This window comes from Cydia strobilella, chromosome 22, assembly GCF_947568885.1.
Source record: "Cydia strobilella chromosome 22, ilCydStro3.1, whole genome shotgun sequence".
Lineage (NCBI taxonomy): Eukaryota > Metazoa > Arthropoda > Insecta > Lepidoptera > Tortricidae > Cydia > Cydia strobilella.
This window is the reverse complement of record NC_086062.1, coordinates 9,758,519-9,771,322: the sequence shown is the minus strand read 5'-3', so window position 1 is coordinate 9,771,322 and position 12,804 is coordinate 9,758,519.

Sequence of the window (12,804 nt, the reverse complement as noted above, 5' to 3'; positions counted from 1 at the left end):
TCCGAATTCGACAATCTGCCACCTACCCTAATTAAATTGAAATCATTTGTGTCTATGAACGGGTTCAGTGACGAAATTGTAGATTTTTTGATGGACGTTCCCGATTTCAACTTAGTATATTCTGTGGGAAACGATTCCTTTTGTGAAATTAATATTAAATGTTTTAATGCATTGTCTAATTCCTCAGCACTGAGTGGGCCATTTCTTTTGTTGGACTTAAAGCGCGTGTTGTGAATGAATCGTGCAATATAAGCAAACGTGCGTTGCATGCGCTTCAGGTCTGAGAATTTGTTAAAGGGAAATGGCTCATCCGTGCCGGAATTGACTACCAGGCATGTATTTTGGGTTTTGACTTCAGGTAAGTTACTACTATTTAGTTCTGATTTTAATTGAGGCCATGAGTGCTCTGGTTGGGATAAAAATTGTGGACCGTTCCACCATAACTGGTTGTGCACTATTTCGTTGGCTGTCAATCCACGTGAAATGTGGTCTGCGGGATTTTCGTTGGTTGGAACATGTCTCCAAGTATGGTTGGCACAAGTGGACTGTATCTCTGCTATTCTGTTACGAATGAATGTTTGCAACTTACTTGGATGCATGCTCAACCAACACAATACAATAGTTGAGTCAGACCACAGAAAGCAACTGTCAAATTGCAGTCTCATGGATGTCAAAATCTTGTCTAGCAACCGAGAACCTAGTAGGGCTGCGCATAATTCCAGACGGGGGGTGGTCAATGGTTTAAGTGGGGCCACTTTCCCCTTTGAGCACAGCAAGTTAACAGTCACTTCGTTGTTTTCGTTTGTTGAACGCACGTATGCACAAGCACCATAGGCTACTTCGGATGCGTCCACGAAGATATGTAGTTGTAAATTGACAGGACTGTGACATATTGCGTGTCTGGGGATTTGTACCTCGTTGAGGTTGTGCAACGTGAGCACAAAAGCTTGCCAAACATCTTTAATGTCATCAGGGACAGCTGAGTCCCACGATAACTGGTGCAACCACAACTTCTGCATCATGACCTTGGCTTCTAAAACAGTTGGTGCGACTAAACCTAAAGGGTCAAAAATCTTAGAGATAGTTGACAATATGCTGCGCTTAGTGACAGAGCCCTTAAGGTCTACATTGGTTTTGATGCACAAGCTATCGGAGATGCTGTTCCAGGTAATGCCTAAAACCTTGGAACTATGCTCAGGGCATAGGTCCAGGTTTCCTTCGGCGTCTACAGTCTTGTCATTAGCTATATTTTGAAGTACGCTAGTGTCGTTTGATCTCCATTTTCTCAGTGGAAAACAAGCACTATTCAAAACTTCTGTAAGTTTTGTGTAGATCCTAGTGGCGCCCTCCGCAGAGGAGCACCCGGTGATAAGGTCATCGACATAAAAATCCCTAGCTATGATTTCTTTTATAATAGGATCATCACACTCAATTGATAATTGTCGTAAACAGCGGATGGCCAGAAAAGCCGCCGACGACGTACCATAAGTCAAGGTATTTAATTGAAAGGTTTTTATAGGTTGGGAGGGGTCGTCCCTCCACAATATTTGTTGCAAAGGTCGTTGCGATTCAATGACGTCGCACTGGCGATACATTTTTGCGATATCTGCAGTCAAGGCCACATCATGCTGTCTAAAACGCATTAAAATTGAAAACAAATCGTCTTGTATAGTCGGGCCAACTTGCTGCAAATCATTGAACGAGTAGCCAGATGACGATTTAGCTGAGCAGTCGAAAACAGCCCTTAATTTGCTAGTGATACTGTCGCTTTTTAACACAGCATGATGTGGCGCAAAATAGGTAATTTGCGACCTATCGTTATGTGATTCACTCATGTGACCTAACTGTATATATTCATGAATGAATTTTGTGTAGGATTCTTTTAAGCTAGGGTTTTTTTGTAGTTTATTTTCTAAAGAAAGAAACCTTTGCTTTGCTAAGCAATAGCTATCACCTAATACGGTAGGCGATTCTTTGAGTGGAATGGTAAGTAAAAATCGACCGTCAGGTAAACGTGTCGTGTTTTGTACAAAGCTTTGTTCACATTCCATCTCCTCTACACTCAAAGACGTAGAATCATTTGTTATGGAATCTAGTTCCCAAAACCTTGCTAATTGTTTTTGTATAGTGCAATTTTCTATGTTAATTTTGTTTTGTAATTGTGTACTTGTGATATTTTGTGCATGCGCAAACCCGCATATGTCAGTCATGCCTGGTTCCGCGCCTCCTAGGACCCAACCGAATTTTGTTTCATGCAAAATTAAATTTGTATTATCTAAGTCGATTTGTTCTGAGCCTAATAAACCCCAAAATATCTTGTTCCCTAGTAGGATGTCAATATTGGACTTTTCATAAAAATTAGGATCAGCCAACTTGATGTTTTTGGGTATATTGAATGCTTCAATATTCATTGGTTCACATGGCCACGGCCTAGTTATGACAGGTATGACAGTACAGCTTATTTCAATAGAATAATCACTGTATTTTGATATTAAATTAACCGTACAAGTTTTATTTAAAATAGATTCATGTTCGTTTATTCCTGTTATCGAAATTAAAACGTCTTTCGTTTCCAGATTCAACTCTGTGCACAACCGCTCAGTTATAAAATTTGTTGTACTACCACAATCTAGCATAATACGTACTGGATAAGTGTTATTATTAGCAGCGCGCACGTCAACTATAGCTGTTGTCAATACCCCTTCTTCCGGCTCGGCGCAAACCAGGCCAATAGGCGCAGGTGCGGTGGTCGCGCCGTCCGCCCGGCCAGCAGGCGCAGACGCGGCCGGTGCGGCCGGCGCGGGCGCAGGTGGCGCGACCGCGACGGGCAGTGCGAGACCGCTTGTGCTAGGTACCGAGGTACTCGGCGCGTTGTTGTCACGCGCAGTCGGTGTAGTCGAGTGCATAATAGTGTTATGTTTTTTTTTGCAAATTCTGCACGGGCTTAAACGACACTTATTGGTAGGATGCCCGTGGCGGAGACAATTGAGACACAGATTTAAACCTAGGGCCTTGTTTTCCCTATCTTTTGCATTCAAATCTAGAAATGTTTTGCAATTGTAAATGGTGTGAACGCTCGAATTGCATACAGGACACGATTTTTTATTATTATTGGTAATATTCGTTTTAGTAGGTGAATCATAAGTGAGCAAGGCTCGCGGCTTCTCTTGCCTAACATTTCTTTGCTCGAGAGTTTCTAGTAAATCGGCCCGCATCCTAACAAATTTGACCAAGTCGTCAAATGTGTTAGAATCGCCTTCTAATGTTAATTTGTATTTTTCCCACTCAAATAATGTTTGGGTGTCGAGCTTGGTACACACAATGTAAGTCAACAATGTATCCCACTTATCAACTGGTTCCTTTAATATTTGCAAGGACTTTAGGTTTTTTATGAAAGTATCAATTAACCTGCGTAACTGAAAAGCTGTATCTTTTTGCACTGCAAATACGTTAAATAAGGCTTTAACGTGATTCGATATAAGTAAGCGTTTATTATTGTATCTGTCACACACAAGCTCCCATGCAATTTGGTAGTTCGATGCGCTAAATTCGATTGATTTAATCACGAGCAATGCACTGCCTTCTAAGTAAGATCGTAAGTAATGAAACTTCGTAATATCGGATAAGCTAGTATCATTATGAATCATAGATTCATACATGTCACGAAACTCCAACCATTGACTGTACGTACCATCAAACTTACTGAGATTTATTTCAGGCAATTTTACCTTTGTGCGCTTCATATCCGTCACCTGCATATCGGCTGGTGACGATTTAGCATTACTGACTGCAGGTCCCTCCGCCTCGCTCAGCAGGAGCTGGGCGCGAGCGATGCTGCTGTAGTACGTTGCCTCGAAAGTATTTCGCTGGTTGTATTGCTCGGCAGCATCCTCATGGGCACATTCGATCTGTAATTGTACGTCATGGAAGTCATTAAACACTAATTCCAACCTCGAAATGCGCAGCTCGAGCTCAAACCTTTGATGAGGAGTTATTTTTCCTGGTAATTCACTCAAATAGGTATTGAAATTAGTTAACTGAGCCTTACAAGTACCACGACGTTTAATATTTTCTTTTAAAATGGCTTCAGTCATTTTTCACCTCCACAAACGACACTGCAATGCAAAAACAATCAACAGGAAATGAATGTAAACAACACTTACTCGTAATTAGTAATTTTAGGTTAAGATTATTTGCACTATTATCTTTGTTGGTCTAATATCTTTGAACACTAGTTGTATTTATTGAAAATGTATATGTAATACTCTTGTTTTATGCACTAGAAGTTTAAATAACTGCACTTTGATCACAATAGGTAAGGATTTCTAGTTAATTTAGTTGTAATTGCGATAAGCCGGCAACTAGTACTGACGGCGTAAACATGTGATTTTTACCGTTAACTGCAACTAGATAACGATGGCTAAGTAGATATCTATAGTTGCACTTTATGAGGATTCGTATTTAAATTCACTGCTTATTATGTAAATAAGGTATGATTTAAGTTGTGGTCTAGTTTTAATAAGATTACACTAGTAATTTTGAAATGATATATACCTAAGTAGGCACTTATAACAAAGGGAGTGGATGGGAACTTAGCTGGTTTCTAGTAATCCTGCGCTTCTGGTTCCTTAAATCCGTCCATATAGGCTTGTAGATCCCTTGTTGAAGTATTTTTAGTGGACTTAGCTTGTTTTTTGCGGCGAACTCGACGTAACTTAGCTTGTAATTTCGAATGGTTAACTGCGCTGTGACAATGGCGGTGCACGGACACGTTGGCTGGACAGTTAATTCGTAGTTACTCGCTGGTTCTTGATTTGTAGGCTCGAAGACCAATGTTGAGGGGCTATCCTGATGTTTGGATGCTAAATATGAACTCCATAATAATTATACTATGAGTTTAATGATATAAAAATATCTACAAATGCAACGGAACCGAGTTATGGCCGCGGTGGCTAGTTGGCAAGTCATCGGTCACTTGGCTGCCCCCCCGCTCGCACCTCACCCCGCGGTCGCCCTGCTGGAGTGGTACGCGACACACCTGCCTATATTTTCATGCAAATAACCTAACTATTTGTAGCAACTTTTACTATGGGACATCGCGAAAAAAAATTACCCTCATAGAATGTAAGAATGTAAAATGTAAGAATCAGCCAATTTTTTTTTTGCGATTTCGGGGTTGGTCCCATAGTAAAAGTTGCTCAGTATAATTCCAAGACCTCCCTGGCAACGGGAATGCACTTATTTTTTAGCCACCGTGTATAACACCGGATATTATATTGTAATTTATCATTATGAAATAAATAAACTAAACTAAACTATACTTGTGACCAAGGTTAACTAGGGTTAAACTGACGCAAATATCTGCTATGTGTTAAATGTGACATTTTCAACCACATTGTCGCTTATCAATAAGGTTGATTTCAAATTGAAGCTATATGGAAATAGCGCCTTATTGACAACCGACAATAAGTACCCTTTTGATTGAAAATGGCACAAATAATCGCTACACGCGAAGCACTTAAAAAACCGGACAATTGCGAGCCGGACTCGCCCACCGAGGGTTTCGTACTTTTTAGTATTTGTTATAGTGGCAACAGAAATAAATTTGTGAAAATCTCAACTGTCCAGCTATCACGGTTCATGAGATACAGGTGACAGACAGACGGACGGACAGAGGAGTCTTAGTAATAGTCCCATTTTTACCCTTTGGGTACGGAATCCTAAAGAAAGAGACAGCACGCCGCCCGCCGCAGGTAGGTAAAGAGAGTAAAGACTATACCAGGATACCTATTCCTAGTTCTCAGCAGATTACGAGCGGTATAACGACCGTGTATCTCCTGTAATCAGTTACAGTAATTATTTACTATTAATAATACGAGCACGTGCTCGCCTGGTGACTTACGTTATTACATTATCATGGAATGAAACCAGCGGGCAGAAGATATCATTTTCCTCGATTTTCTAACGGAAGTAACGCTAAGAATTACCGGACACACGTCAAAGTGCCAACATATCGATAAACGTCATCGTCAAAGAAGTTTTACTTGAATCGCGCGTAAAGATTACACGCACTTTTTTTTTCATTTCGAAATGGGAAAAAGTAATTTATTTACATACAAGATATATTGTACTGTATTCATTTAATTCAAGCAACATGGCTCATAAAAGCTTTGAAACAACAACAAAACAAACAATCAATTTAAAATTAAATTAATTAACTTAAAATATATAATATAGAGTGGTACTACAAAACGAAATGAATAACTAGCTTAAATCTAAAATAGGCTGTTGAGGCATTGTACCAAGGATGCTGGCGGCATTTCCTCGCTGTATCGCAATGCTGATACGTTGTGCGAGGAAGCCGCCAGCTCTTCGGTCACCAGTTACGTCAACCAGACGCTTCGCGATTTCTGCAAACAACTTGTGCACGCTGGGACCCCATGGAGGCCATGATCATAATCATAATCATAATCATAATATTTATTAATAATATATATTACATAAAAGACATGGATGGAGTTTCAACTCCAAATGGTACAAAATGATACTCTCTACCAAGGCACTTATATTAATTACGTTTTAAAATTTCGGCTCTTCCACCGCTCCGTCCGAATTTCATATTCAGTGAGAGGAATAGATAGATAGAGCACAAGGCATAGATTACCTACGCTATGCCTAAATTAACTAAGATACCTTTATGGTCTGAGAAACCGTAGGTACTCATTTACAGAGTACTTATACGGTTCTACCGCAATAATATGGAAAAGTGGTAGGTAGGTAGAGAGACAGAAAGCCTTTAGTTGTCATAGCACGAACGATTGTCAAGGGACCCCTGCAGTGTCAGTATGGTTGCATTTTTATCACCTGTCACTATGCTTGTCACTTTCGGACTTACATACTTGTTAGAACGTGACAGGCATGGTGACAGGCGATAAAAATGCAACCATGCTGACACCGCTGGTTTATGTAATAATAAGCTATAGGCATCAGGGCCGGATCTAGGGTAGAGCGAGTGGAGCGGCCGCTCTAGGCGCCGGATGGCAAGGGGGCGCCAAAATGGCAAATGAGAAAATAAAGGGTAAAAACTCCATTTCGCTCTACCTTGATCAAGGACTCGGGCCGGCACTGGCTATAGGTATATAACTAGTTATGTTTAGGAATATGTTCTTTCATATAGCAACATTGTATGTCAAATTTACATTCTTTTCATTCTACCGGATATCCGTCATTCAAACCCCATTCAGTCACCTTTAGATAAAAACTTCACTTCGACAATTACCATAATGGCCGCCTGAACGCGCCTCCTCGTTGAATTCATTTAAATTAAAGATATCAGCTGTTTCTGCCTTAAGCAATCCATATTTTCATAAGTGGACAGTGACAGACATAAACTGAGAGAAAGAAAAGAAGAACACAAAAGAAGAAAGAAGAAAGCGGGCCCGTCAACGCGGGATTATCAGGTTATTTTCTCTCACGACAAGGTACTGTCTCTTAAAACCCTAATTTTCGAGCCCATTTTACATTCTGTTCCTAACATAAAATTTGGTCCATTCGAGCCACGGATTCTTTAACATTCATTTAGTAGAACCGGACATTTTCATTTCGTGCGGTCGGCCATTTATTGTCAAGTCATTTTTCTGCAAGTTTGCATATTTGTCGTAACTAATTTCTAAGTAAGTTACTGCCTGTACACGGTACATTTATTTCTGCAAGATTGCATTTGTCGTACTTTAAAGTCTTTAAAGTAATTGTCTATCCTCGTTACGTGGATATTTTGTTGAAAGTGACTGCATGTGTTGCATTATTCTTACGGAAGTAATTTAGTAATTTGTCTACGTGTAACGTATTATACGTATATCATAGTTTGTCTTAAACGTTAAAGAAATACTTATACGTTTTTATACGTTTAATTGTCCGCTTTGCATTTTGTTAGTTACGTTTTACAAATTTGAAGGTGGGTTCACAATCATTCGTTTCGTCAGTGTTGGTAGCAAGATAAGGCTGGTTTACACGCTCACAATCTGTGGGGCGTTTTTAAAATCGTTCACAGTCCGTACGTTTGTCGTACAGTGCAAACGCACCTTAATTTTATTCTATGCTCGTCAACGAAGTGAAGTCGTTCGAGAACTGTCACTTCAGTCTGTATCGCGTTTCATTTTGAGGTTATTCGCAAAACAAAGCCGCAGCTTTGTTTTTGTGTAGTTTGTTAGTTTTTGAAGAAAAATGAGTGCAGATATTCGGTACAAATTGGCCAAGACACAAATAGATATTTTATACAATTCAGCGCAGAGCGCAAACGAGAATAAAACGAGGTTGGTGGAATTTCGGACCCGATACAGTGATATAACTCCAATTAAGAACGACTTTAAAGAAAGTTATGTTGCTGTGGAGGCGGGGAAACGTGCCGGTTTCGACGCAGAGAAACACCAGCTGGAATTCTTGGAATATGACTCAAAATTGAACAGTGTAAGTGTTATTTATACTCAATTATGCCCGGCAGATCCCCCATCGTCGTCGAATTTAGGTAATACACAATGTTACACGCCGGAAATTCCACTGCCACGTATTTCACTTCCGTCATTTACAGGAGATGTCACCAAGTGGACTAATTTCATAAATATTTTCAAAAGTATAGTCGACGAAAATGCTACCATAAAACCTGTGAGAAAATTACATTATCTGATATCGTGTTTATCGGGTGAACCCCTAGATTTAGTAAAACATTTGCCGCTCACTGATCCGAACTATGATGTTGCACTGACACTGTTGGAGAATCGATTCTCCAATATACGACTTATTGCCGATATGCATTTGGAGGCGATAATGTCACTCCCTGTTATTGTGAATTTGAAAAATGAACTGCGACCATTCTTAAATACTTTTAATGAACATTTAGCTGCGCTTCAAGCCTTGAAGTTTAAACCTGACGAATGGTCGTTTATACTCCTCCATGTGTTATCAAAAAAGCTGCCTATTGATGTGCGCAGTAAATTTGAATTAAGTTTGACTGGTTCAGATATTCCTAAATATTCTGAACTTATTGCTTTCTTGGAATGTCAATGTAAGGCATTAGAAATGTCTATCGCATTGAAGGCAACTGTTAGCGGGTCAAATAAACAAGCTGTGATGAAACCTCTGCCTAATCGCAATGCCAAAATGGTAATGCATGTCCAAGAAGGCAATAAGGAAATAAATTGTCGCTATTGTAATTTGGATCATTACATGTATATGTGCAATAAATTCAAGACTTTGAATATTGACCAGCGTAGAGATTTTCTGAAATCTAAAAATTTGTGTTTTAACTGTTTTGGTACTCATAAGTATCATGAATGTAGTTCTTTGCATAAATGTAAGTTGTGTCGAGCTAAACACCACACTTTAATCTGTCCGTCTTCGGCAACTGACAGTTGCCCACCTGCGGTTAAGTCTGCTGTTGTCATGGCTGAAGTGATTGAGCCTTCACATCCAGAAGGTGATCCAGAACCTAGTAGCATTACCAGTGTTAATAATGCTACAATGAAGTCCTTTTTGGTAAAGGATACTAAGCCGACTTTGCCAAATGTGGTGTTAGCTACGGCCATGGGTCTTGCTGGGAACGGAGATGGACACTTTCAACCTGTTCGCTTGTTTATAGACCCTGGTGCGGAGGTTTCTATCATCTCAGAGGAGTGTGTTCGAAGACTTCAACTGAAACACAACCATCAACCTGTGGCTATCTACGGAGTAGGGCCCAGTGTGCCTCATCGGTCTCATGGAATGACCACTGTGTTTTTAAAGTCCACGACTTCTGACAAGCCGTTGCTGACTGTTTCGGCTGTCATTTTAAAGTATGCTACTGGCAACCTGCCCAGTGTCTCCCTGTCTGCGGACATAAAGTCAAATTATCAAGGCCTACAGTTGGCTGATAATGAGTTTTTCCTGTCTAAGCCTATAGACATTTTGTTAGGTGGTGATGTCTACAATGACATTTACTGCGGTGAGAAGGTGTGGCCTTCTACTGATGTACCGGCGGCTTACCGAACCATCTTTGGTTGGGTAATAATTGGTAAATCCTTACAGGCTACCAATTCGGTTCCTCATCTGTCATCTCATCATGTGGCATTAGATGATTGTCTGACTAGATTCTGGGAAATTGAACAAATTCCCGAATCTATACTTCCTGATCCCGAGGATCAAATTATTGAGGATCATTTTTTAAATAATGTTTCGCGGGACAATGAAAACCGTTTTATTGTCCGTCTGCCCTTTAAGGGAAATCAAAGTGAGTTGGGTGAGAGTCGTGAATTGGCCACTCGGAGGCTTTTGAGTCTTGAGAGGAGATTTAAAAGAGATCCTATGCTCCGGGCAGAATATAGTAAGGTATTTCAAGAATACCTGGACGAGAATCATATGGAGCCTGTCTTTGACCCTCCGGGTAGTGGAAAATATTACCTTAGCCACCATGCTGTAATAAAAGAGTCTTCATCCACCACAAAGTGTAGGCCAGTTTTCGATGCGTCTATGCCCTCCTCTACGGGCGTGTCTTTGAATAACATTCTGCACGTTGGTCCCAAACTTCAGCGGAACATAGTAGACGTACTTACACGTTTTCGCCTTCAGCCTGTCGCATTCACTTGTGACATCAAGGGTATGTACAGACAGGTACTTGTGCACCCGGACGATCGTGACTATCAAAGAATTCTCTGGCGTCAACACACTGATGATCCCATCGAAGAATTTCGTTTGAGGACGGTCACGTTCGGAGTCTCCTCAAGTCCGTTCCTCGCTATGAGGTGCATCTTGAGATTGGCGGAGGAAGCCAAGACTTCACATCCTGTCGCTAGTGAAATTTTGTCAGATCAAATTTTTGTTGATGACATAGTGACAGGAGCTTCTGATCTGAACACAGCTCGAACGGTGAGAGCTGAGCTCATCGATCTCCTAAGTCAAGGGTGTTTCGAATTGCGAAAGTGGTCGAGCAATAGCAATGAATTTTTATCTGACTTGCCTGACGACGTCCGTGAAGGACCGTTGTCATTTGAACCTCAAAATGAAGGGTCCGTAAAGGTACTCGGTGTGAAATGGAACCCTACTGCTGATGTGTTCATGTATCATAGCAGAATTACCAACACTGGGATGACAAAACGTGCCGTGCTTGCTAACATAGCTTGCATATACGACCCCTGTGGCTGGTTGATGCCAATTGTATTTAAGGCGAAGGCCTTCATGCAAAGGTTGTGGCTTTTAGGGATCGGCTGGGATGACCCCTTGCCTGATGATGAACAGAATCAGTGGCTTGCTTTTATTGGGGAGTTCTCCAGCTTATCAGATATTAAACTAAGCAGATTTGTCTTGCCTACTGATGGCAGCAAATTTTCTCTTCACGCATTTTCAGATGCGTCACTTAAAGGTTACGCTGCTGTGGTCTACCTTCGTGTCGAGAGGATCAATGGTAAAGTGGAAGTCCACTTGCTGTTATCCAAGTCCAAAATTTCTTCCTTGAAACAGAAATTGACTATTCCACGTCTGGAGCTATGTGGAGCCCTCCTAGCGGCTAAACTTGTTAAACATGCTTCAGAACTGATTACTGTTGCCCATGACATTGTAATCTGGTGTGACTCGAGCATTGCATTGTCATGGATTCGCACACCCGTGTATCAGCTCAAAATGTTTGAGGGAAACCGAGTTTCTCAGATATTAGCTAACACGTCTCCTTCCTTCTGGAGGCATGTACCATCTTCAATGAATCCTGCAGATGCTGCCTCCCGAGGTTTGATGCCCTCGGAGCTTGGCGCACATCCTCTTTGGTGGCGCCCACCATGGCTCACGCAAGCGCCAGATACCTGGCCATCCGAAGATACCGTTGCGCGAAAAACGGTTTCTCCGGATCCTGAGGAGGAGGTAGTATCTACTGCCCACGTGAGCAAAGTCTCTTGTGAGGTAGATGCGACTGACTTCATGTCAAAATATAGTTCCCTTCACAAGCTCGTGAAAGTCCACGGGTACTGTCTTCGATTCGTTCATAATTTGAAGAATCCTACTTCAAAACGAGTGGGTCCATTGACTTGCGTCGAATGGCGTAACGCCCTATACTCGTTAATAAAAATTGTCCAAAGTTCAGTTTTCACCACTGAAATAAGATTGGTGCAGCGAGGGTTACCTCACCGAACTAACCTTCGTAAACTGACCCCTTTCATTGACTCGGAGGGTTTCCTGCGGGTGTTAGGAAGATTGAAATACACGAACTTGTCCTCACAACGGAAACACCCAGTAATCCTTCCGAAATCACACCATTTAACGACCTTGTTGATAAATTATTATCACGATTTGTACATGCATGTGGGAACGCCCGTGCTGCTGTCGTTACTGCGTAAACAATTCTGGATTTTATCCGCTCGGACTGTCATTAAACGATTAATTCGTAAATGTCACAAATGCTTCAAAGCCAACCCGAAACCTGCCGACTATTTAATGGCTGATTTACCTCCATCAAGAGTCACGCCTTGTAGACCGTTTTCAAAGGTCGGAGTAGATTATGCCGGTCCGTTCTTAATAAAGACGTCTAAACAAAAACGTGCTCCAGTCACGAAGGCATATTTGTGTATATTTGTCTGCATGGTCACGAAGGCGTGCCATTTGGAATTGGTATCAGATCTCTCCACAGACTGTTTCTTAGCCTGTCTCACTCGGTTTATTAGCAGACGAGGATGGTGTACTGATGTCTTTTCTGATTGTGGAACCAATTTTGTCGGAGCTAACAATCACCTAAAGGAACTTTATGCTTTCCTAAAACGGTGCACCGCGGATCCTGACGTGCTAAACTAC